Source organism: Tachypleus tridentatus, chromosome 2 (assembly GCF_004210375.1).
Source record: "Tachypleus tridentatus isolate NWPU-2018 chromosome 2, ASM421037v1, whole genome shotgun sequence".
Classification (NCBI taxonomy): Eukaryota; Metazoa; Arthropoda; class Merostomata; order Xiphosura; family Limulidae; genus Tachypleus; species Tachypleus tridentatus.
In genome coordinates this window covers 8,104,240-8,128,646 of record NC_134826.1, presented here as the reverse complement: position 1 = coordinate 8,128,646, position 24,407 = coordinate 8,104,240, and the positions used below count along the sequence as shown (strand labels likewise).

The following is a 24,407-nucleotide window of genomic DNA, read 5'->3' as shown; positions in this document are numbered from 1 at the left end:
TTAAAATCATGATGAAACAATAGAGTATTATGGTTTTAAATGTTCTCATTAAAATCATGATGAAACAATAGAGTATTATGGTTTTAAATGTTCTCATTAAAATCATGATGAAACAATAGAGTATTATGGTTTTAAATGTTCTCATTAAAATCATGATGAAACAATAGACTATTATGGTTTTAAATGTTGTCATTAAAATCATGAAGAAACTAGAGTATTATGATTTTAAATGTTCTCACTAAAATCATGATGAAACAATAGAGTATTATGGTTTTAAATGTTCTCATTAAAATCATGATAAAACAATAGAGTATTATGGTTTTAAATGTTCTCATTAAAATCATGATGAAACAATAAAGTATTATGGTTTTAAATGTTGTCATTAAAATCATGATGAAACAATAGAGTATTATGGTTTTAAATGTTGTCACTAAAATCATGATGAAACAATAGAGTATTATGGTTTTAAATGTTCTCATTAAAATCATGATGAAAAAATAGAGTATTATGGTTTTAAATGTTATCATTAAAATCATGATGAAACAATAGAGTATTATGGTTTTAAATGTTCTCATTAAAATCACGATGAAACAATAGAGTATTATGGTTTTAAATGTTCTAATTAAAATCATAATGAAACAATAGAGTATTATGGTTTTAAATGTTCTCATTAAAATCATGATGAAACAATAGAGTATTATGGTTTTAAATGTTGTCACTAAAATCATGATGAAACAATAGAGTATTATGGTTTTAAATGTTCTCATTAAAATCATGATGAAACAATACAGTATTATGGTTTTAAATGTTGTCATTAAAATCATGATGAAACAATAGAGTATTATGGTTTTAAATGTTGTCATTAAAATCATGATGAAACAATAGAGTATTATGGTTTTAAATGTTCTCATTAAAATCATGATGAAACAATAGACTATTATGGTTTTAAATGTTGTCATTAAAATCATGAAGAAACTAGAGTATTATGGTTTTAAATGTTCTCACTAAAATCATGATGAAACAATAGAGTATTATGGTTTTAAATGTTCTCATTAAAATCATGATGAAACAATAGAGTATTATGGTTTTAAATGTTCTCATTAAAATCATGATGAAACAATAGAGTATTATGGTTTTAAATGTTCTCATTAAAATCATGATGAAACAATAGAGTATTATGGTTTTAAATGTTCTCATTAAAATCATGATGAAACAATAGAGTATTATGGTTTTAAATGTTCTCATTAAAATCATGATGAAACAACAGAGTATTATGGTTTTAAATGTTCTCACTAAAATCATGATGAAACAATAAAGTACTATGGTATTAAATGTTGTCATTAACATCATGATGAAAAAATAGAGTATTATGGTTTTAAATGTTGTCACTAAAATCATGATGAAATAATAGAGTATTATGGTTTTAAATGTTCTCATTAACATCCTGATGAAAAAAAATAGAGTATTATGGTTTTATATGTTCTCATTAAAATCATGATGAAAGAATAGAGTATTATGGTTTTAAATGTTCTCAATAAAATCACGATGAAACAATAGAGTATTATGGTTTTAAATGTTCTAATTAAAATAATAATGAAATTAATAGAGTATTATGGTTTTAAATGTTGTCACTAAAATCATTATAAAACAATAGAGTATTATGGTTTTAAATGTTCTAATTAAAATCATGATGAAACAAATAGAGTATTATGGTTTTAAATGTTCTCATTAAAATCATGATGAAACAATAGAGTATTATGGTTTTAGATGTTGTCACTAAAATCATGATGAAACAATAAAGTATTATGGTTTTAAATATGCTCATTAAAATCATGATGAAACAATAGAGTATTATGGTTTTAAATGTTGTCATTAAAATCATGATGAAACAATAGAGTATTATGGTTTTAAATGTTGTCATTAAATCATGATAAAACAATAGAGTATTATGGTTTTAAATGTTCTCATTAAAATCATGATGAAACAATAGAGTATTATGGTTTTAAATGTCACTAAAATCATGATGAAACAATAGAGTATTATGGTTTTAAATGTTGTCATTAAAATCATGATGAAACAATAGAGTATTATGGTTTTAAATGTTCTCATTAAAATCATGATGAAACAATAGAGTATTATGGTTTTAAATGTTCTCATTAAAATCATGATGAAACAATAGAGTATTATGGTTTTAAATGTTCTCATTAAAATCATGATGAAACAATAGAGTATTATGGTTTTAAACATTGTCATTAAAATCATGATGAAAAACTAGAGTATTATGGTTTTAAATGTTCTCACTAAAATCATGATGAAACAATAGAGTATTATGGTTTTAAATGTTCTCATTAAAATCATGATGAAACAATAGAGTATTATGGTTTTAAATGTTCTCATTAAAATCATGATGAAACAATAAAGTATTATGGTTTTAAATGTTGTCATTAAAATCATGATGAAAAAATAGAGTATTATGGTTTTAAATGTTGTCACTAAAATCATGATGAAACAATAGAGTATTATGGTTTTAAATGTTCTCATTAAAATCATGATGAAAAAATAGAGTATTATGGTTTTAAATGTTCTCATTAAAATCATGATGAAACAATAGAGTATTATGGTTTTAAATGTTCTCATTAAAATCATGATGAAACAATAGAGTATTATGGTTTTAAATGTTCTCATTAAAATCATCATAAAACAATAGAGTATTATGGTTTTAAATGTTCTCATTAAAATCATGATGAAACAATAGAGTATTATGGTTTTAAATGTTGTCACTAAAATCATGAAGAAACAATCGAGTATTATGGTTTTAAATGTTCTCATTAAAATCATGATGAAACAATAAAGTATTATGGTTTTAAATGTTGTCACTAAAATCATGATGAAACAATAGAGTATTATGGTTTTAAATGTTGTCACTAAAATCATGATGAAACAATAGAGTATTATGGTTTTAAATGTTGTCATTAAAATCATGATGAAACAATAGAGTATTATGGTTTTAAATGTTGTCATTAAAATCATGAAGAAACTAGAGTATTATGGTTTTAAATGTTCTCACTAAAATCATGATGAAACAATAGAGTATTATGGTTTTAAATGTTCTCATTAAAATCATGATGAAACAATAGAGTATTATGGTTTTAAATGTTCTCATTAAAATCATGATGAAACAATAGAGTATTATGGTTTTAAATGTTCTCATTAAAATCATGATGAAACAATAGAGTATTATGGTTTTAAATGTTCTCATTAAAATCATGATGAAACAATAGAGTATTATGGTTTTAAATGTTCTCATTAAAATCACAATGAAACAATAGAATATTATGGTTTTAAATGTTCTCATTAAAATCATGATGAAACAATAAAGTACTATGGTATTAAATGTTGTCATTAAAATCATGATGAAAAAATAGAGTATTATGGTTTTAAATGTTGTCACTAAAATCATGATGAAATAATAGAGTATTATGGTTTTAAATGTTCTCATTAACATCATGATGAAAAAAAATAGAGTATTATGGTTTTAAATGTTCTCATTAAAATCATGATGAAAGAATAGAGTATTATGGTTTTAAATGTTCTCAATAAAATCACGATGAAACAATAGAGTATTATGGTTTTAAATGTTCTAATTAAAATAATAATGAAATTAATAGAGTATTATGGTTTTAAATGTTGTCACTAAAATCATTATAAAACAATAGAGTATTATGGTTTTAAATGTTCTCATTAAAATCATGATGAAACAAATAGAGTATTATGGTTTTAAATGTTCTCATTAAAATCATGATGAAACAATAGAGTATTATGGTTTTAGATGTTGTCACTAAAATCATGATGAAACAATAAAGTATTATGGTTTTAAATATGCTCATTAAAATTATGATGAAACAATAGAGTATTACAGTTTCAAATGCTGTCATTAAAATCATGATGAAACAATAGAGTATTATGGTTTTAAATGTTGTCAGTAAATCATAATAAAACAATAGATTACTATGGTTTTAAATGTTCTCATTAAAATCATGATGAAACAATAGAGTATAATTGTTTTAAATGTCACTAAAATCATGATGAACCAATATAGTTCTATGGTTTTAAATATTGTCATTAAAATCATGATGAAACAATAGAGTATGATGGTTTTAAATGTTATTATTAAAATCATGATGAAACAATAGAGTATTATGGTTTTAAATGTTCTCATTAAAATCATGATGAAACAATAGAGTATTATGGTTTTAAATGTTCTCATTAAAATCATGATGAAACAATAGACTATTATGGTTTTAAACATTGTCATTAAAATCATGAAGAAACTAGAGTATTATGGTTTTAAATGTTCTCACTAAAATCATGATGAAACAATAGAGTATTATGGTTTTAAATGTTCTCATTAAAATCATCATAAAAGAATAGAGTATTATGGTTTTAAATGTTCTCATTAAAATCATGATGAAACAATAAAGTACTATGGTATTAAATGTTGTCATTAACATCATGATGAAAAAATAGAGTATTATGGTTTTAAATGTTGTCACTAAAATCATGATGAAATAATAGAGTATTATGGTTTTAAATGTTCTCATTAACATCCTGATGAAAAAAATAGAGTATTATGGTTTTATATGTTCTCATTAAAATCATGATGAAACAATAGAGTATTATGGTTTTAAATGTTCTCATTAAAATCACGATGAAACAATAGAGTATTATGGTTTTAAATGTTGTCACTAAAATCATTATAAAACAATAGAGTATTATGGTTTTAAATGTTCTCATTAAAATCACGATGAAACAATAGAGTATTATGGTTTTAAATGTTCTAATTAAAATAATAATGAAACAATAGAGTATTATAGTTTTAAATGTTCTCATTAAAATCATGATGAAACAATAGAGTATTATGGTTTTAAATGTTGTCACTAAAATCATGAAGAAACAATCGAGTATTATGGTTTTAAATGTTCTCATTAAAATCATGATGAAACAATAAAGTATTATGGTTTTAAATGCTGTCACTAAAATCATGATCAAACAATAGAGTATTATGTTTTCAATGTTGTCACTAAAATCATGATGAAACAATAGAGTATTATGGTTTCAAATGTTCTCATTAAAATCATGATGATACAATAGACTATTATGGTTTTAAATGTTGTCATTAAAATCATGAAGAAACTAGAGCATTATGGTTTTAAATGTTCTCACTAAAATAATGATGAAACAATACAGTATTATGGTTTTAAATGTTCTCATTAAAATCATGGTGAAACAATAGAGTATTATGGTTTTAAATGTTCTCACTAAAATCATGATGAAACAATAGAGTATTATGGTTTTAAATGTTCTCATTAAAATAATGATGAAACAATAGAGTATTATGGTTTTAAATCTTCTCATTAAAATCACGATGAAACAATAGAGTATTCTGGTTTTAAATGTTCTAATTAAAATCACAATGAAACAATAGAATATTATGGTTTTAAATGTTCTCATTAAAATCATGATGAAACAATAAAGTACTATGGTATTAAATGTTGTCATTAACATCATGATGAAAAAATAGAGTATTATGGTTTTAAATGTTGTCACTAAAATCATGATGAAATAATAGAGTATTATGGTTTTAAATGTTCTCATTAACATCCTGATGAAAAAAAATAGAGTATTATGGTTTTATATGTTCTCATTAAAATCATGATGAAAGAATAGAGTATTATGGTTTTAAATGTTCTCAATAAAATCACGATGAAACAATAGAGTATTATGGTTTTAAATGTTCTAATTAAAATAATAATGAAATTAATAGAGTATTATGGTTTTAAATGTTGTCACTAAAATCATTATAAAACAATAGAGTATTATGGTTTTAAATGTTCTAATTAAAATCATGATGAAACAAATAGAGTATTATGGTTTTAAATGTTCTCATTAAAATCATGATGAAACAATAGAGTATTATGGTTTTAGATGTTGTCACTAAAATCATGATGAAACAATAAAGTATTATGGTTTTAAATATGCTCATTAAAATTATGATGAAACAATAGAGTATTACAGTTTCAAATGCTGTCATTAAAATCATGATGAAACAATAGAGTATTATGGTTTTAAATGTTGTCAGTAAATCATAATAAAACTATAGATTACTATGGTTTTAAATGTTCTCATTAAAATCATGATGAAACAATAGAGTATAATTGTTTTAAATGTCACTAAAATCATGATGAACCAATATAGTTCTATGGTTTTAAATATTGTCATTAAAATCATGATGAAACAATAGAGTATGATGGTTTTAAATGTTATTATTAAAATCATGATGAAACAACAGAGTATTATGGTTTTAAATGTTCTCATTAAAATCATGATGAAACAATAGAGTATTATGGTTTTAAATGTTCTCATTAAAATCATGATGAAACAATAGACTATTATGGTTTTAAACATTGTCATTAAAGTCATGAAGAAACTAGAGTATTATGGTTTTAAATGTTCTCACTAAAATCATGATGAAACAATAGAGTATTATGGTTTTAAATGTTCTCATTAAAATCATCATAAAAGAATAGAGTATTGTGGTTTTAAATGTTCTCATTAAAATCATGGTGAAACAATAAAGTACTATGGTATTAAATGTTGTCATTAACATCATGATGAAAAAATAGAGTATTATGGTTTTAAATGTTGTCACTAAAATCATGATGAAATAATAGAGTATTATGGTTTTAAATGTTCTCATTAACATCCTGATGAAAAAAATAGAGTATTATGGTTTTATATGTTCTCATTAAAATCATGATGAAACAATAGAGTATTATGGTTTTAAATGTTCTCATTAAAATCACGATGAAACAATAGAGTATTATGGTTTTAAATGTTGTCACTAAAATCATTATAAAACAATAGAGTATTATGGTTTTAAATGTTCTCATTAAAATCACGATGAAACAATAGAGTATTATGGTTTTAAATGTTCTAATTAAAATCATAATGAAACAATAGAATATTATGGTTTTAAATGTTGTCACTAAAATCATGATAAAACAATAGAGTATTATGGTTTTAAATGTTATCATTCTAACCATGATAAAACAATAGAGTATTATGGTTTTAAATGTTGTCATTAAAATCATGATGAAACTAGAGTATCATGGTGTTAAATGTTCTCATTAAAATCATGATGAAACAACAGAGTATTATGGTTTTAAATGTTCTCACTAAAATCATGATGAAACAATAAAGTACTATGGTATTAAATGTTCTCATTAACATCATAATGAAAAAATAGAGTATTATGGTTTTAAATGTTGTCACTAAAATCATGATGAAATAATAGAGTATTATGGTTTTAAATGTTGTGATTAACATCCTGATGAAAAAATAGAGTATTATGGTTTTAAATGTTCTCATTAAAATCATGATGAAACAACAGAGTATTATGATTTTAAATGTTCTCATTAAAATCATGATGAAAGAATAGAGTATTATGGTTTTAAATGTTGTCACTAAAATCATGATGAAACAATATAGTATTATGGTTTTAAATGTTGTCACTAAAATCATGATGAAACAATAGAGTATTATGGTTTTAAATGTTAAAACAATCATGAAACAATAGAGGATTATAGTTTTTTAAACATTATCAAAACAATCATGAAAGAATAGAGGATTATGGTTTTAAACGTCTTTAAAAGAATCATGAAACAATATAGGATTATGGTTTTAAACGTCATCAAAATCAGTGCTTCGATTTTTACAACATGGTGCATAACTTATTTCACTGATATTGTAGAAATATCAAAAGGTGAATGCAGTTCTAATAATGTTCCAAAATTGCTGGACAAAACAATAAAAACTTAGCAGGTACACAGAAGTGTTTGGTCTTTTTCAATTAATTGTCAGCTTTCTTTAGTGCAAAAACACACTGACTCATCTGCTGTGTCCACTGTGAGGAATTATACCTTGGACTTTCAACACTGTAAGTCAGTAAACTTACCACTAACCTACCAGGGGGCTCTTACATTAATCATTTTAAATATTAATCTAGAATTACATATTTCATGGTTTGATAATAATCATTAAGTTTCCAAAGTATATAAAAGTGTCTTTTGTGAGTGTGTATTTTGTTATATTATAATTAGATATAAATACCTGAATCGTACTGCACTCATAACTCATCTTAAGCTGACCTAGCAATGAACAACTTTTAACAGTAAAAGAGCCGAACGGTTGTAACGTATCGTATACTGTGTTGGTTTCTACGGACTTGTACAAACTACCTTTTTTACAGTGTTCCTTTTATTTAGCAAATTAAAGTACCGTAAAAATTTGAAAAATCGTGTATTTTCATCAATACTTTCTTAATATCTTGAACTCAAATACTAAAACGATAAAATTTACACATAATAACAAACTAAAGTAACACAAGTAATAAAATCCATGCTATATGTGAATATTTCAAATGCAGTATGTTCATGTCAAAACAATTATATATATTACATTGGTCTCACATATAACAGAAGTGAAAGATTCTGCAGTGAATATTAACAGTTTAAGAAAACCTGCCTGAAATTACGTAATTTAATTACAATAACTTGTAGGCCAAACTCCAGTTTAAGAGAAATTATGCAAATTGTACTTTCCTGCCGAAACTATTTCAATGACAACAATATTCTAAAACTCCATCATAAGTTGAGTTACTGTAAAAAAATGTTTGTACCTAATGACATAACTTGTATATTATGTGCCCTTTTTTGGCATATTGAAGTTCTTACACCTACATGATACAGTCACAGTTTTGTTTCTCTGTCAGCTTCTCTTGCATACCTAGTGGGCAACCCGTCAGGAATCACGAGTATATTGTTTGTTTGTTTTTTAATTTCATACAAAGCTAAACGAGGGCCATCTGTGCTAGCTGTCCCTAATTTAGCAGTTTAAGATTAGAGGGAAGGTATCTAGTCATCGCCACCCACCATCAACTCTTGGGCTACTCTTTTACTAAAGAATAGTGAGACTGACCGTCACATTATAACACCCCTACGGCTGAAACGGCGAGCATATTTGGTGTGACGGGGATTCGAACCCGCGACCCTGAGATCACAAGTCGAACGCCTTAACCACTTAGCCATGCCGAGCCCACAAGCATATTAACGAAACTAGCTGTAAGCTAGCAGAACTGAGAACACGTCTCTTGAATCAAACCCGTATCCAAAAAATGGAGAACCAAAAGTTGTCATTTTTATTTCTAAACAGTGAAAATACCACAAAATATCAGTTTAGAAAAAGCCACCTAATATGAAGAAATGTTACTAAAATGACATAACGAAATATCGCTTCTGAGTCTTTTTTAAAGGCTACGGAAAGTATTGGCTCTTGTTTCAGGAGTTGTTTCATTAAAAAAACAAACATTCTGTTAAAGTACGTGTTTGAGTCACATATATTTTCACACAGACAGCTTCACTGCCACACCAAAATAAACCACTTATCCAGAAAAGCATTATCCTCTATATAATTATTATATTGAAGGTTTCATTTTAAATAACACTTCTGAAGTGAATGAACCCTGATTGAAACTATTTATTTCTGTTCTACAGACAGAACCATAAACGAGGTTCAAAATTATAGCGACACAAGTTCTAACGACCTAACGTTGGATAATTTTTAAACAGTTCACAGTTACCTGCAGTGATTTCTTATTCAAAAGTCTCTTATGTCCTGCCAACTTGACCGATGTCACACAATCCTGAATATTACAAGCCACATGTTTTTCTTTCAAGATTTCAACAAGCCACGGGTAACCCCAGCTGTCAAACCTGTTGGTTTTAACAAGTTCTGTCGACTTTCTCCAACGTTTTCCTCTTACTCGCCTTGTTACAGGCATCACTTGACAATACTCAACTTCTGACAAACACTGTCTAGTCCTGACAGTCAAGCTTCACTATATCGGGATAAAAGGAGTCATATCTTAACGCCGTCATAATTTGGTACGTGTACAATATATTTATGCAGATCTGAAAAACTAGCTAAAAAAAATCAAGAGTGGAGACACCTTCGTTTTTAATACGTACAATTTATTTACAAATAATGTTTTTAGCTTTTAAGTTTCACATTCCACTAATGTTTAACGAACATCAAACAGTCCTTCAAATTTCATTTCTCCTTATAACAGAAAGTTGTTTTTTTTTATGTAATAATCTCAAACTGGAAGAAATGTGATTGTTAAAAGTAAAATTATAGTAAAGCAAAAGTTTTTTCTTTTACTACAGTGATTAATTCGCTACACTATTCACTACAATATATGTGATGCAGATGTGAAATTTACTTTGATAGCGAGGAGTTACGTTTTAGACAATAACGTCTGAAGACGGCTTGAATAGGTGATGAAGAAAACTTTATTAAATATTAAATATAACAATAAATGTAGAACGTTTTGCTAAAGTTACTTTACATAAATATCGGAGATTCATGCTGTTATTGTAAACAATATCGTTTAACTAATAATATAGATTGGTAAAAACTCGTTACAGATTTAGGTGTACGACGAAATCAAAACACGAGTCGGATCATGACGCCCTCTTTCGACGTAACTACAAAATTAACGGAATTTCAGATGACGAAAAACCCACTTGAAGTAAAAATGCATCTCAAGAGTGGTGTTGTAGGTGTTAAAACTATTAATAAAATAAAGTAGAGAACAGCATTTCGACCTTCTTAGACATCTTCAGGTTAACCTGCCGTCTTGAGGAACAAAAAACGGAATTGTGGGTAGTGACTTATTTCGCCCAATCACAACTGTTTCATTTCTAACCAATAAAACTTCAGATTGGAAATGAGTTTATTCTAATTCCAGTGATACGTTATAACAAATATCAAGAGAAAAATTGTGTTAGACATCTGACACTAAATAACTGGATATTTTAATTTACGTGTTGGTAACCGAGTCAGAAATCAGTTGTACAATAAGGCTTATCAACTTATCAACTTACACCGACTACTGATCTTACAAAATTAAGAAATACAATGAAAAATAACAACTGAAAGCATTTTAGTAAGTAAATAGACAGTTGAATGTTACACACATTTTATGTAGAACAGCACCAACTCGGGGATACATGGTCTCTGGAACTTAAAATGTGACCGGTAGGGATAGCTATATGTGGACTAGCAACCGGGTTTCAATACCCGTGGTGGGCAGAGCGCGGATAGTGCATTGTGTTGCTTTGTGATTAACTTCAAGCAAACACCCCTAACAACCATTCACATTTTGTCTGTACCCCCCAAAAAAAAAAACACGTCAAATTAAATATGACTGTAAAAAAGCATAAGTTGTTTTCCACTTGTGTTACATTGCAAACATTTTCTAATATGTTACAATGAATATTTTAAACTGTACGATACATATTTTTTATACTGATAAAAATAACAGAAAATAAAAGAGCAAGTTTGTGTTGATGCAAACAACATGTTAAACAAATAAAGCAAAGCAAATGATTACCCAGGAAAGTAATTTTTTTTGCACAAAGCTAGACAAAGATGGCATTTCATCGAAACTCGATATGATAGTTGTGTACAAATAAGCTTTCTCTCGGTTTGGCCCGGCAGGTTAAGGCGTTCGACTCGTAATCCGAGAGTCGCGGGTTCGAATCCCCGTCACACCAAACATGCTCGCCGTTTCAGCCGTGGGGGTGTTATATTGTGACGGTCAGTCCCACTGTTCGTAGGTGAAAGAGTAACCCAAGAATTGGCGGTGGGTGGGTGGTGATGACTAGTCGCCTTTTGCGAAATTCAAAAACAAACCTTTCTCTTGAAACCGTCATATTTGTCATTATCAGTGACTGGATGATACAAATAATTCATTGTGATGTACTCACCTGTATTATTAAATTACTACCTTTGGCATAACTGAAACAGCTACGAGTACTTGAAGTAAAAATGTATTCTAAAGACGATTAAATTGGTATTATAGTTAATATTTTACGTTATCTAAAGTTTTAATACCCATACCAGCCGTCTTTAAAATACAGCTATGAATTACAACTTTCCATATCTAGTGTAAACTTTATTCAGGAAAGTTGCTGTAATTTTTTGAAATGTTGTACACATCCTTCTTGTCAACCAGATGTTGAAATATCGAAAACATGTGTGAAACCTTTTACTCGTGTGAAGCTTGCTTAGAACAACGGCTAGAAACCAGTACTATTTTAACCCTCTGTCTGTTGCCCTGGGGAAAGGAAATTTGCTTTGTTTGTTTGTTTGTTTTTAGTTTCGCACAAAACTACACGAGGGCTATCTGTGCTAGCCGTCCCTAATTTACCAGTGTAAGACTAGATGGAAGGCAGCTAGTCATCACCACGCACCGCCAACTCTTACGTTAATCTTTTACCAACGAAAAGTGGGATTTACCGTCACATTATAACACTCCCACGGCTGAAAGAACGAGCGTGTTTGGTGTGACGAGGATTCAATTCCGCGGCCCTCAGATTACGAGTCGAGTGCATTAACCATCTGGCCATGCCAGAGCCTTTCCAAACTTAGCTGTTACAACAAAACATAACAGTTATCACAGTTTCTGATCAGAAATAAAATAGATCCTTGAATCGGGTTACTTTTTAAATATAGATTTAATAAATTCATCTTTAAATATCCTTTTATGTTTGCTAAATATAACTTGTGTAAAAACACAATTTAAAAGCACTGATACTCGATTAAAAGTTGTTTTTTTCTTTTCTAGCTTTAAAGGCATATTATTAACAATTTCTCTAATCTCTATTGAAACTTTGTAGAATGGACGGCAACTGTCTGTTGTGTAGACACAAATGTGGAGGACGACGTTTCGAAAGTCTTCCGCCTTTCGTCTTGAAGTTTTCTCTGTGTTACTGATACTTATAAACCTATTGTATCAGTAGATAGAAATACCGCACGTTCCATTAGTAACTCGTAAAACAAAGCTCAGTAGTGAAGAAACAAACATTAACATTACTGCCCACAAATGTGCTTCTTAGGGCATCCAGGAACTGTCTAAGTACTAACTTTATCTACATTACCTGACGATTAATAAATTAACGCAACAAATATATCTAATTTTTACACTTCCTAAAACAGAAAAACGTCTATAAATTTGGTAAATCCAAAAATAATATGAAAAGCGAATTATTGAAAGTGTCTTTTTTATTCCAGGTCAGAAGTTAAATATATCTGATGAATGTCAGATAAGGCTTAGTAATATATTGTTTTATAGATGAATATTCAAGGCGAAGAGAAGAAATTAAGCATGAGAAATCGATAAACGATCCAACTTCTTCCTCGATCTTGTAAATCAAAGATTTCCAATGATCAGCCAGTGTTCACATTCAGTGGTTCCAACTTGCTGCTTCCAAGGATTCTCGGGTTAATGTTTTCGATGGGTAAATACCAAGCTACAGAACAATCTTCTGTATCTTATAGATCTCCAAATACCACTGTAGCCCCAGGTTGGCCCGAGGAAAGTGACTCAAACACAATTTTAGTGTTCACGCGTTTTACCACCTTCATGTTTAGTGCGTGATGATAGACGTAACAACTTGTCGATCAGTGTATAACCGCATAGCAACTTACATACAAGTTACTAAAATAATGGTTGTTATTTCTCTAAACTATTATCGAACTCAGTTACCTGCATGCTTAAGAGAAATTTTCTAATGAAGTGAAGTAATAAACAATATTTCTATAAAGATGACACATTATGTATGGATAAATTTTCTAATGAAGTGAACCAGTAAACAATATTTATTTTAGGCATAACCGTAAATAAGGTACGTTTGAAACACCTAATTCCTCTGTAGTGTTATCATGGAATGGTTGGTTTGATGTTTTATGGCGCAAAGCAACTAGAATATCCTCCTCTGTCGTGAAATGAGCATCATGTTTTACACTAGGATAAATTAACACAATTTCAAAAACTTAAAAACGTAATTTTCCAATTTTATCAGATATACACCTTTATAAACATATGTTACAATTACTCTTAACTCAAAATTTCTAAAAATGACCATTGTATAATTTTACAACGTTATGAAAACTCCCCTGGTCGTCTGTGGTATCACGTGACCTAAGATTTTAAAAGTTATTTTAAATAAAATTATTACAAAACCAAGCATATTTAAAGACGTCAGAAGAAAAATGAAACTTGTTAGTAAATTATTATTACATGTGACGGTTTACAGCCTCACGAATCAATCAATAAACAGTTGTTTTCGCCAGTTTTTGTGTAATTTCACCTTTTTAATGCAAGAAGCATTATGGCAGACCACAAGACTTAATTCATTTAAAAGACCAAAGTTCAAAGTTCCTGCATGACCAACAGCTACTGAACAAAAACACATCTTAATATGCTTTCACTTTATGTGTTTTAAGAAAGTAGGTCAGTGGGTCATGGTAAACATCATAAGATACAAAGAGATAGGTTATTATTTCTTAATTTTCAAGTTAACTTTAGATGAATTATACCCTAGAAAGCACGTTTCACAGCCTTGCAAGGCTCTGTGACAAGTATGGTATTACATATTCCAGAATAATGAAAGGTTTTTATCCAAACTGATTCATACCACTCTAAAACAGCTGTTGTTTTTAAATATGCAGCTTATGATATCTGTTTTTAAGTAAATAAGACGTGTACATTTCAAAATGGTCTTAGAATATGTTTACTAATTAAAAATACATTATTTTACAAATCACATATATTCTTTATATTATCGTAAGCTATGTTTTCAATATTTTAATGTTCCCCCGTGGCACAGCGGTATGTTTAAACCCTTAAATGCTACAAAACGTTAATACAGTGGTAAGTCTACAGATTTACAACGCTAAAATCAGGGGTTCGATTCCCCGCGATGGAATCAGCAGATAGCCCAATGTGGCTTTGCTATAAGAAAACACACACACACACACTTAACTTCAAACAACAAAGTTTTAACTGAGACGTTAGACAGAACGTTCACGACGTTACGAACGAGAAATTTCGACTAATATCTAGACATGGGAAAAACGAAAACAGCATATCAATAACTTAAGTGACATTCATTATTAATCAAGGAAATTTATGTTAAATGTTATTAGTGTATTAAGTTTACATTAGTTTCTAGATTTATGTTGAAAAGTTTGTTTGTGAATCTAGACCTACAACTTGAGTCAAAGTGAATGTATTCTGTAGCAAATGTCATTGAAACAATAATTCATTATTGTTACGTGGCCTAATTATTTTTATCAAATAATCCTAAAGAGCCCGTCCAATGGTATAATACAAAACTATTATATGGTTTCTCTCTCAAACAATGAGTACATATAATAAAGCACAACCAGGTGTTTGTACATATATTGGATAAACTAATGAAATACAGGGTGGGGCATAAATTTTCCTTCACTAAACAATGAAACAAAATTACAGCAATTATTTAAGATTTAATAAAGTTTTATCCAATTATTGTCAGTTGTTACGTGTATCCCCTTCAGTGGCTCAGCGGTATATCTGCGAATTTAAGATGTTAGAAACCGAGTTTAGATACATAGCTAGCCCAATCTGTAGCTTTGTGCTTAACTACAAATAAACCAAACACCAATAATTTTAAATAGATTTATTTCAGAGTTCACGCAAGTTTACACAAGGAACTGTGTAAACTAGAGGGAAACTAAGCAACAGCACCCACCGCCAACTCTTAAACTACTTTTATCTGACTAACTACTGGAACTTGACCATCATTATTATGGTACTAGCATCCCAAAATGCGAAGTGTTTAAAACAACCGGATACAAACGTTGAACCCTCAGATTCACAGTCCGGACATGTTAACCTCCAATCCAGTACACAAAGTGATGCCAGATGGCACACAATAGGTTTCCAAACAGACCTAGTTTAAAGACCTTTCGTAATAAAGCACTAGCCTTGTATATTGTTTCAATACCGCAACAATACTTATTTATATATATCAAAGAACATGGCGCCAAACAGAGAACAGGTTAAACGTAAACCCCACATCATCCCTGATGTGATTAAATTTTGTTCAAGAAGAGTACATCCATCGTACAAAAAGTGAAAAATAAAATTATAGAAATATTTCAAACATCTTATACTGTCTCATTCCCTTTACTTTATATTTTAGTCGCCATGTTAGGCTTACGTTGAAAACGTGGTGAAAATACGCACAATAAGCAAGCAATACATGTAGTTTAGGAATTAGTGTTCCAAGAATCGCCCGACTCACTTGGCGAAAAATTTTAGTTACGTCTTTTGGTGATATTCTAAAAATATCATTGCACTAAGTATAATATAAATTATTTCTAAGCGATTAATATATAAGTTCATATTGATAGGAAATGCTTAATGACTGAATTTTTGTAATTAATACAGCCATTAACTGTGACATAGTTTCTTAATGCGTTTGAAATTACAAACGAATACTTTATTCCAAAAATTTGACTCACTGGCACCAATACCGAACTTACAGACTTCCCTTCTCAATAACCTATTAACAGAATCGAAATGTTAACTCTCACTTCTTGTGCTGAACTGAAATACACATTCACAACCAACTCATTCACTGACTACTTATCGTATTTGTAACACTATTTTGGGGCCCGGATAGCCCTAGGTGTGTTAAGGCGTTCGACTCGTAATCAGAGGGACGCGGGTTCGAATCCCCGTCGCACCAAACAAGCTCGCCCTTTCAGCCGTGTGGGCGTTATAATGTGACAATCAATCCTATTATTCGTTGGTTAAAGAGTAGCCCAACAGTTGGCGGTGCACGGTGATGACTAGCTGCCTTCCCTCTAGTCTTACACCGCTAAATTACGGATGGTTAACGGAGATAGCCCTCGTGTAGCTTTGCGCGAAATTAAAAAACAAACACTTTGAGTTTTATGTAGTACACGAAACTTCTGGATTACTACATCATATACTTACTACGTATACTGAATTACCACCTAAATAAGCTCCCTCTAGCAAACATTTAGCTCTAAAAATATGGCTTACAATACTTTCCCAAGATCCTGGTACTACTGATAACACAGACATGCAATGCTTTTATTGTGCTCAAGTTTTTACATGTTCTACAGTAATTACGCTGAATCCGAAAATAATATTCGTTTTCCTCCATTACGTACAGATTTTTTATTTATTTTTACAAAACGTCATAAGTACTTTTATATAAGTGAATCATTTTCACTGAAATCTGACCACATTTTGTTACGTTTTAAATGCTGACAACTAGTGGCTATAGATTTCTTGGCCTGGCATGGCCAAGCGTGTTAAGGTGTGCGACTCGTAATCTGAGGGTCGCGGGTTCGCATCCCCGTTGCGCCAAACATGCTCGCCCTTTCAGCCGTGGGGGCGATATAATGTGACGGTCAATCCCACTATTCGTTGGTAAAAGAGTAGCCCAAGAGTTGGCGGTGGGTGGTGATGACTAGCTGCCTTCCCTTCAGTCTTACACTGCTAAATTAGGGACGGCTAGCACAGATAGCCCTCGAGTAGCTTTGTGCGAAATTCAAAACAAAAATTAACAAATAGATTTCTTTAGATCAATCGCGATATGAGAGTCGTATCGATTCTATAACACAAACATAATTTTAAAAAATGTTAATTCCGGTAAACAAAACAGTAATTTAATCTAAGTAAGAGTTTTTTATTTACGATTTATAAAAAAAAATCGTTACGTGGTAGAAAATTAAAACGAACATTATTTTCTAAATACGTGTAGCTGAATTATGGAAAAATCTGTTATTAAAACCTAAAAACTTTTATGATGTTTAAATTCGCCAGCCTATGTAATAATTCTAAAGTTTTGGAATTCAAATATAATAAAAAGAGTTTCAGTAATCCTGATGCCAAAGCATATAAATTCCGAGTAAAAAAACTGAACTTGTGAATATGTAATATTGCATATTTATGTTTGTGTAATTTGTTTTTACATTATTAACATAAAACATAACTATTCACATTATATTTTAGACGATCTTCACAAATACATCACAGTTTAAAAATACACGTTTTTCTTAAACAAAAACTGTCACGCTTCATGACTATTTAGATCAGAGATCAATTTCTTTTATTTCCGGTTTCGTGACGTAACATCCTTAAGATACAATTCTAGTTTACAAAATGGCTGAAGTTCAAATTATGGTTTCTAACAAATTCATTTGCAAATAACAGAAATATGTAATACCTTTTAAATAAACTGTATCCAGCTTTCACAGTAATACAGCAGCAAAAATCAGCTACTGTTTCTGAAGGAACGTGCTTTGATATCTGAGGAATAACAATAATAAATATATAGAGGCTCACAAGCAGTGGAGTTAAGTACAACAAATAAATAAATATATAGGGTCTCACAAGCAGTGGAGTTAAGTACAATAAATAAATAAATATATAGGGCCCACATGCAGTGGAGTTAAGTACAATAAATAAATAAATATATACAGCCTCAGAAGCAGTGGAGTTAAGTACAATAAATAAATAAATATATAGGGCCCACAAGCAGTGGAGTTAAGTACAATAAATAAATAAATATATAGAGCCTCACAAGCAGTGGAGTTACGTACAACAAATAAATAAATATATAGGGTCTCACAAGCAGTGGAGTTAAGTACAATAAATAAATATATAGGGCCTCACAAGCAGTGGAGTTAAGTACAACAAATAAATATATAGGGTCTCACAAGCAGTGGAGTTAAGTACAATAAATAAATATATAGGGCCCACAAGCAGTGGAGTTAAGTACAATAAATAAATAAATATATAGGGCCCACAAGCAGTGGAGTTAAGTACAATAAATAAATAAATATATAGGGTCTCACAAGCAGTGGAGTTAAGTACAATAAATAAATAAATAAATATATAGAGCCTCAGAAACAGTGGAGTTAAGTACAATAATAAATATATAGGGCCTCACAAGCAGTGGAGTTAAGTACAATAAATAAATAAATATATAGGGCCTCACAAGCAGTGGAGTTAAGTACAACAAATAAATAAATATATAGGGTCTCACAAGCAGTGGAGTTAAGTACAATAAATAAATAAATATATAGGGCCCACAAGCAGTGGAGTTAAGTGCAATAAATAAATAAATATATAGAGCCTCAGAAGCAGTGGAGTTAAGTATAATAATACATATATAGAGCCTCACAAGCAGTGGAGTTAAGTACAATAAATAAATAAATATATAGGGCCTCACAAGCAATGGAGTTAAGTACAATAAATAAATAAATATATAAGGCCTCACAAGCAGTGGAGTTAAGTACAATAAATAAATAAATATATAGGACCCACAAGCAGTGGAGTTAAGTATAATAATACATATATAGAGCCTCACAAGCAGTGGAGTTAAGTACAATAAATAAATAAATATATAGGGCCCACAAGCAGTGGAGTTAAGTACAATAAATAAATAAATATATAGAGCCTCACAAGCAGTGGAGTTAAGTACAATAAATAAATAAATATATAGGGCCTCACAAGCAGTGGAGTTAAGTACAACAAATAAATAAATATATAGGGTCTCACAAGCAGTGGAGTTAAGTACAATAAATAAATATATAGGGCCCACAAGCAGTGGAGTTAAGTACAATAAATAAATAAATATATAGAGCCTCAGAAGCAGTGGAGTTAAGTACAATAAATAAATAAATATATAGGGCCCACAAGCAGTGGAGTTAAGTACAACAAATAAATAAATATATAGGGTCTCACAAGCAGTGGAGTTAAGTACAATAAATAAATAAATATATAGGGCCCACAAGCAGTGGAGTTAAGTACAATAAATAAATAAATATATAGAGCCTCAGAAGCAGTGGAGTTAAGTACAATAAATAAATAAATATATAGGGCCCACAAGCAGTGGAGTTAAGTACAATAAATAAATAAATAAATATATAGAGCCTCAGAAACAGTGGAGTTAAGCACAATAATAAATATATAGGGCCTCACAAGTAGTGGAGTTAAGTACAATAAATAAATAAATATATAGGGCCTCACAAGCAGTGGAGTTAAGTACAACAAATAAATAAATATATAGGGTCTCACAAGCAGTGGAGTTAAGTACGATAAATAAATAAATATATAGGGCCCACAAGCAGTGGAGTTAAGTACAATAAATAAATAAATATATAGAGCCTCAGAAGCAGTGGAGTTAAGTATAATAATACATATATAGAGCCTTACAAGCAGTGGAGTTAAGTACAATAAATAAATAAATATATAGGGCCTCACAAGCAGTGGAGTTAAGTACAATAAATAAATAAATATATAGGTCCCACAAGCAGTGGAGTTAAGTACAATAAATAAATAAATATATAGAGCCTCAGAAGCAGTGGAGTTAAGTATAATAATACATATATAGAGCCTCAAAAGCAGTGGAGTTAAGTACAATAAATAAATAAATATATAGGGCCTCACAAGCAGTGGAGTTAAGTACAATAAATAAATAAATATATAGGGCCTCACAAGCAGTGGAGTTAAGTACAATAAATAAATAAATATATAGGGCCTCACAAGCAGTGGAGTTAAGTACAATAAATAAATAAATATATAGGACCCACAAGCAGTGGAGTTAAGTACAATAAATAAATAAATATATAGAGCCTCAGAAGCAGTGGAGTTAAGTATAATAATACATATATAGAGCCTCAAAAGCAGTGGAGTTAAGTACAATAAATAAATAAATATATAGGGCCTCACAAGCAGTGGAGTTAAGTACAATAAATAAATAAATATATAGGGCCTCACAAGCAGTGGAGTTAAGTACAATAAATAAATAAATATATAGGGCCCACAAGCAGTGGAGTTAAGTACAATAAATAAATAAATATATAGAGCCTCAGAAGCAGTGGAGTTAAGTACAATAAATAAATATATAGGGCCCACAAGCAGTGGAGTTAAGTACAATAAATAAATAAATATATAGAGCCTCAGAAGCAGTGGAGTTAAGTACAATAAATAAATAAATATATAGGGCCCACAAGCAGTTGAGTTAAGTACAATAATAAATATATAGAGCCTCACAAGCAGTGGAGTTAAGTACAATAAATAAATAAATATATAGGGCCTCACAAGCAGTGAAGTACAATAAATAAATAAATATATAGGGCCCACAAGCTGTGGAGTTAAGTACAATAAATAAATAAATATATAGAGCCTCACAAGCAGTGGAGTTAAGTACAATAAATAAATAAATATATAGGGCCCACAAGCAGTGGAGTTAAGTACAATAATAAATATATAGAGCCTCAGAAGCAGTGGAGTTAAGTACAATAAATAAATAAATATATAGGGCCCACAAGCTGTGGAGTTAAGTACAATAAATAAATAAATATATAAAGCCTCAGAAGCAGTGGAGTTAAGTACAATAAATAAATAAATATATAGGGCCCACAAGCAGTGGAGTTAAGTACAATAAATAAATAAATATATAGGGCCCACAAGCAGTGGAGTTAAGTACAATAATAAATATATAGAGCCTCACAAGCAGTGGAGTTAAGTACAATAAATAAATAAATATATAGGGCCCACAAGCAGTGGAGTTAAGTACAATAAATAAATAAATATATAGAGCCTCAGAAACAGTGGAGTTAAGTACAATAAATAAATAGGGCCCACAAGCAGTGGAGTTAAGTACGATAAATAAATAAATATATAGGGCCTCACAAGGAGTGGAGTTAAATACAATAAATAAATAAATATATAGGGCCCACAAGCAATGGAGTTAAGTACAATAAATAAATAAATATATAGGGCTCACAAGCAGTGGAGTTAAGTACACTGCGTTTACCTTCACTCTTTTCTTGTTGCTTGTTTTAAAGTAAAGCTACATTGTGGATTATCTGCTTTATCCGCTTTTGGGAATCGAATCCCACACTTTATACGTCCGTAAACTTACCACCATTTCACAGGTATACTTTTCTTTTTTCTGTTGACTTATATTATGGGCCACAAGGAGTTTCGCGCGTCAATAACTTAGATAAATGTTTACGAGGCTGACTACACCTAAACAGACAACACCACGGAGAAGGTTAATTTATTAATACACTTTTGGAATTTAAATCATACTTGAAACATTCATGTAATAATACTGTTCTCCCTCCAGACATCCACCAGAAAAGTACATCCTTCACTTGTCACTTCAAAGCTTTTCCCTTTACAGACCGATTAACCTGTATGTCAGGAAACCAGTTTCTTATGGTTAATAAGCTATTCATTTTATTGTTGTTAAAAAATCACTTTATATCTTGGATATTAACCCTAGATCTTTCGCTATATATAATACCCCAAATGTCTGTACTTGCCTATTTCCTAATGACAGAAGAAATACCAAACAATATTTGTTTCTTCTAAATATGGTGTGAACACCTTTTCTAAGCTGGCAAAGCATGCCTGTAATTAATATATACTCGTTCAAAACAAGAAACGCAAAAGGGATATTTTTGTTATTTTAAAAAGAAATATATGTAATAACGTTACAAGCTCAGAGTATGTGATGTTACACGTGTTAAAGCACTGATTGTCAGACCAAAATGACAATAAAAGTTGTGTACTTTGAAAACGGAGGAAAACATCGGATTTTTCGCCAAAACGCATGCGTGTCCAATAAATTTGTTTGAGAGATCTGCATGTTCTGCAAATGCAACATGTGCAAAATCCCTATAAAAGTGACGGGTTCTCGGTTTCCATTGATCAGTGTTAAGCCACTGACACGCAATACAGTTACGCCAAGACTGACTGAAGCACAACGCAACAACGCCATTGGTCGCTTGGAAGCAGGCGAATTTCGATCAGATGTTGCCAGAGCTGTGAATGTCCACCCAAGGACCATCAGAAGGCTATGGAATCGTCACCAACAACATGGATCAACTCGTGATCGTCCACGATCTGGCAGACCTCGTGTGACCACGCCCGCACAAGATCGCAACATCCCGTTACGTCACCTTCGGGATAGGACCACCACTACGACGTCTACTGCCTCAGCCATACCAGGGCTGCGTAGGATTTCCTATCAGACCGTACGCAACCGTCTACGAGATTCTTAGGCCCCATGTGCAACCCATCATGGTGAACGTCAACGACGTTTTTCAACGTGACAACGCCCGTCCTCACACAGCCCGACTCACCACTATCTTTTTGAGACACCATAACATCAACGTTCTTCCCTGGCCATCCAGATCACCAGATTTAAACCCCATCGAACATCTTTGGGACGAGTTGGACCGACGTCTGCGACGGCGACAACCTCAACCGCAGACTCTACCTCAGCTTGCAGCAGCTTTGCAGGCTGAGTGGACAGTCATTCCACAGGATGTGATTCGTCATCTCATCGCTTCCATGAGCAGAAGATGCCAAGCAGTTATTGATGCTCACGGGGGCATACTCGTTATTGACGTTGAGTGACGTTAAACTTCAACTAGTGAGCGTGGACTTTGCCTTTGCAGACTTTGGATGTTCAGCAGTGAATGTGCAAAGTTTCACATGTCATACAGAACTACCCGGAATAAACTTGTTAACAATGTGTCTCATATTTTGCCTTTTGCGTTTCTTTTTTGAAGAGTATATATTTGTCATAAAACAATCGTAGTAATGTATTTTTAACGCTACGTCCTTAGAGTTTTGTTTTATAAGAAGAGAAGCGCATAACAGCATTTCAACAACACTTTGTCCTCTCTATCCATCGCCGACGACACGTTTCGCTCAAAACAGAGCTCACCTGGCCTAATAGGTCAAAACAAACAGAACAGTGATCGGGCTACTGTTTAGATAAACAATTTGGTAGAATAAAAATTGGTATAAACTAAACGTCATTTCTAAGCCACAGTTAAACAATATTATATCTAGCACTAATGTGCTCTTTATTTTATCTGTGTTATCCTTAATATCTCAAATCAAATTACTTTATCTCTGTAAAATGTACACGGTGTAAACGAAGTGGAATATTTACTTTTTTAGGCTTACGATTGTTACTGAACTAATCCAAGTATTATGATTTCGTAAATGACAGTTACCAGTTTCCAAGATCTGTATCTACAAGGTATATTATCCCGAAATTTCTTACAAGGTATATTATCCCGAAATTTCTTACAGCTATTCTCAAACTGAAAATGGCCATGATGGGTGCAGTTAAGAGCGAATGAATTTTGTTTTAAAAAACAAAACCATTCTGTCACAAGTCTGGTCGTGACAGGTGATGTTAGAAAACAAACAAAACCATTCTGTCACAAGTCTGGTAGTTACAGGTAAGGTTAGAAAACAAACAAAATCATTCTGTCACAAGTCTGGTAGTGACGGGTAATGTTAGAAAACAAACAAAATCATTCTATCACAAGTCTGGTCGTGACAGGTAAGGTTAGAAAACAAACAAAATCATTCTGTCACAAGT

At 30.8% G+C, this 24,407-nt stretch overlaps 2 long non-coding RNA genes across 2 annotated transcripts in view; both read right to left on the bottom strand.

Moving 5' to 3' along the window:
- Window positions 1-8,877: 8,877 nt before the first annotated feature.
- Window positions 8,878-24,407, bottom strand: part of LOC143237639 (uncharacterized) — a 29,954-nt gene continuing 14,424 nt past the window's right edge. Inside the window, exon 2 of the long non-coding RNA XR_013020173.1 lies at window positions 8,878-9,955. This is a non-coding gene — a long non-coding RNA (uncharacterized LOC143237639). The remainder of the gene's footprint in view (window positions 9,956-24,407) is intronic.
- Window positions 10,238-22,078, bottom strand: LOC143237636 (uncharacterized). The gene is made up of 3 exons (XR_013020172.1): window positions 21,921-22,078; window positions 18,213-18,295; window positions 10,238-13,927 (listed from the first exon to the last, which is right to left on the bottom strand). It is a non-coding gene; the product is annotated as an uncharacterized LOC143237636 (long non-coding RNA).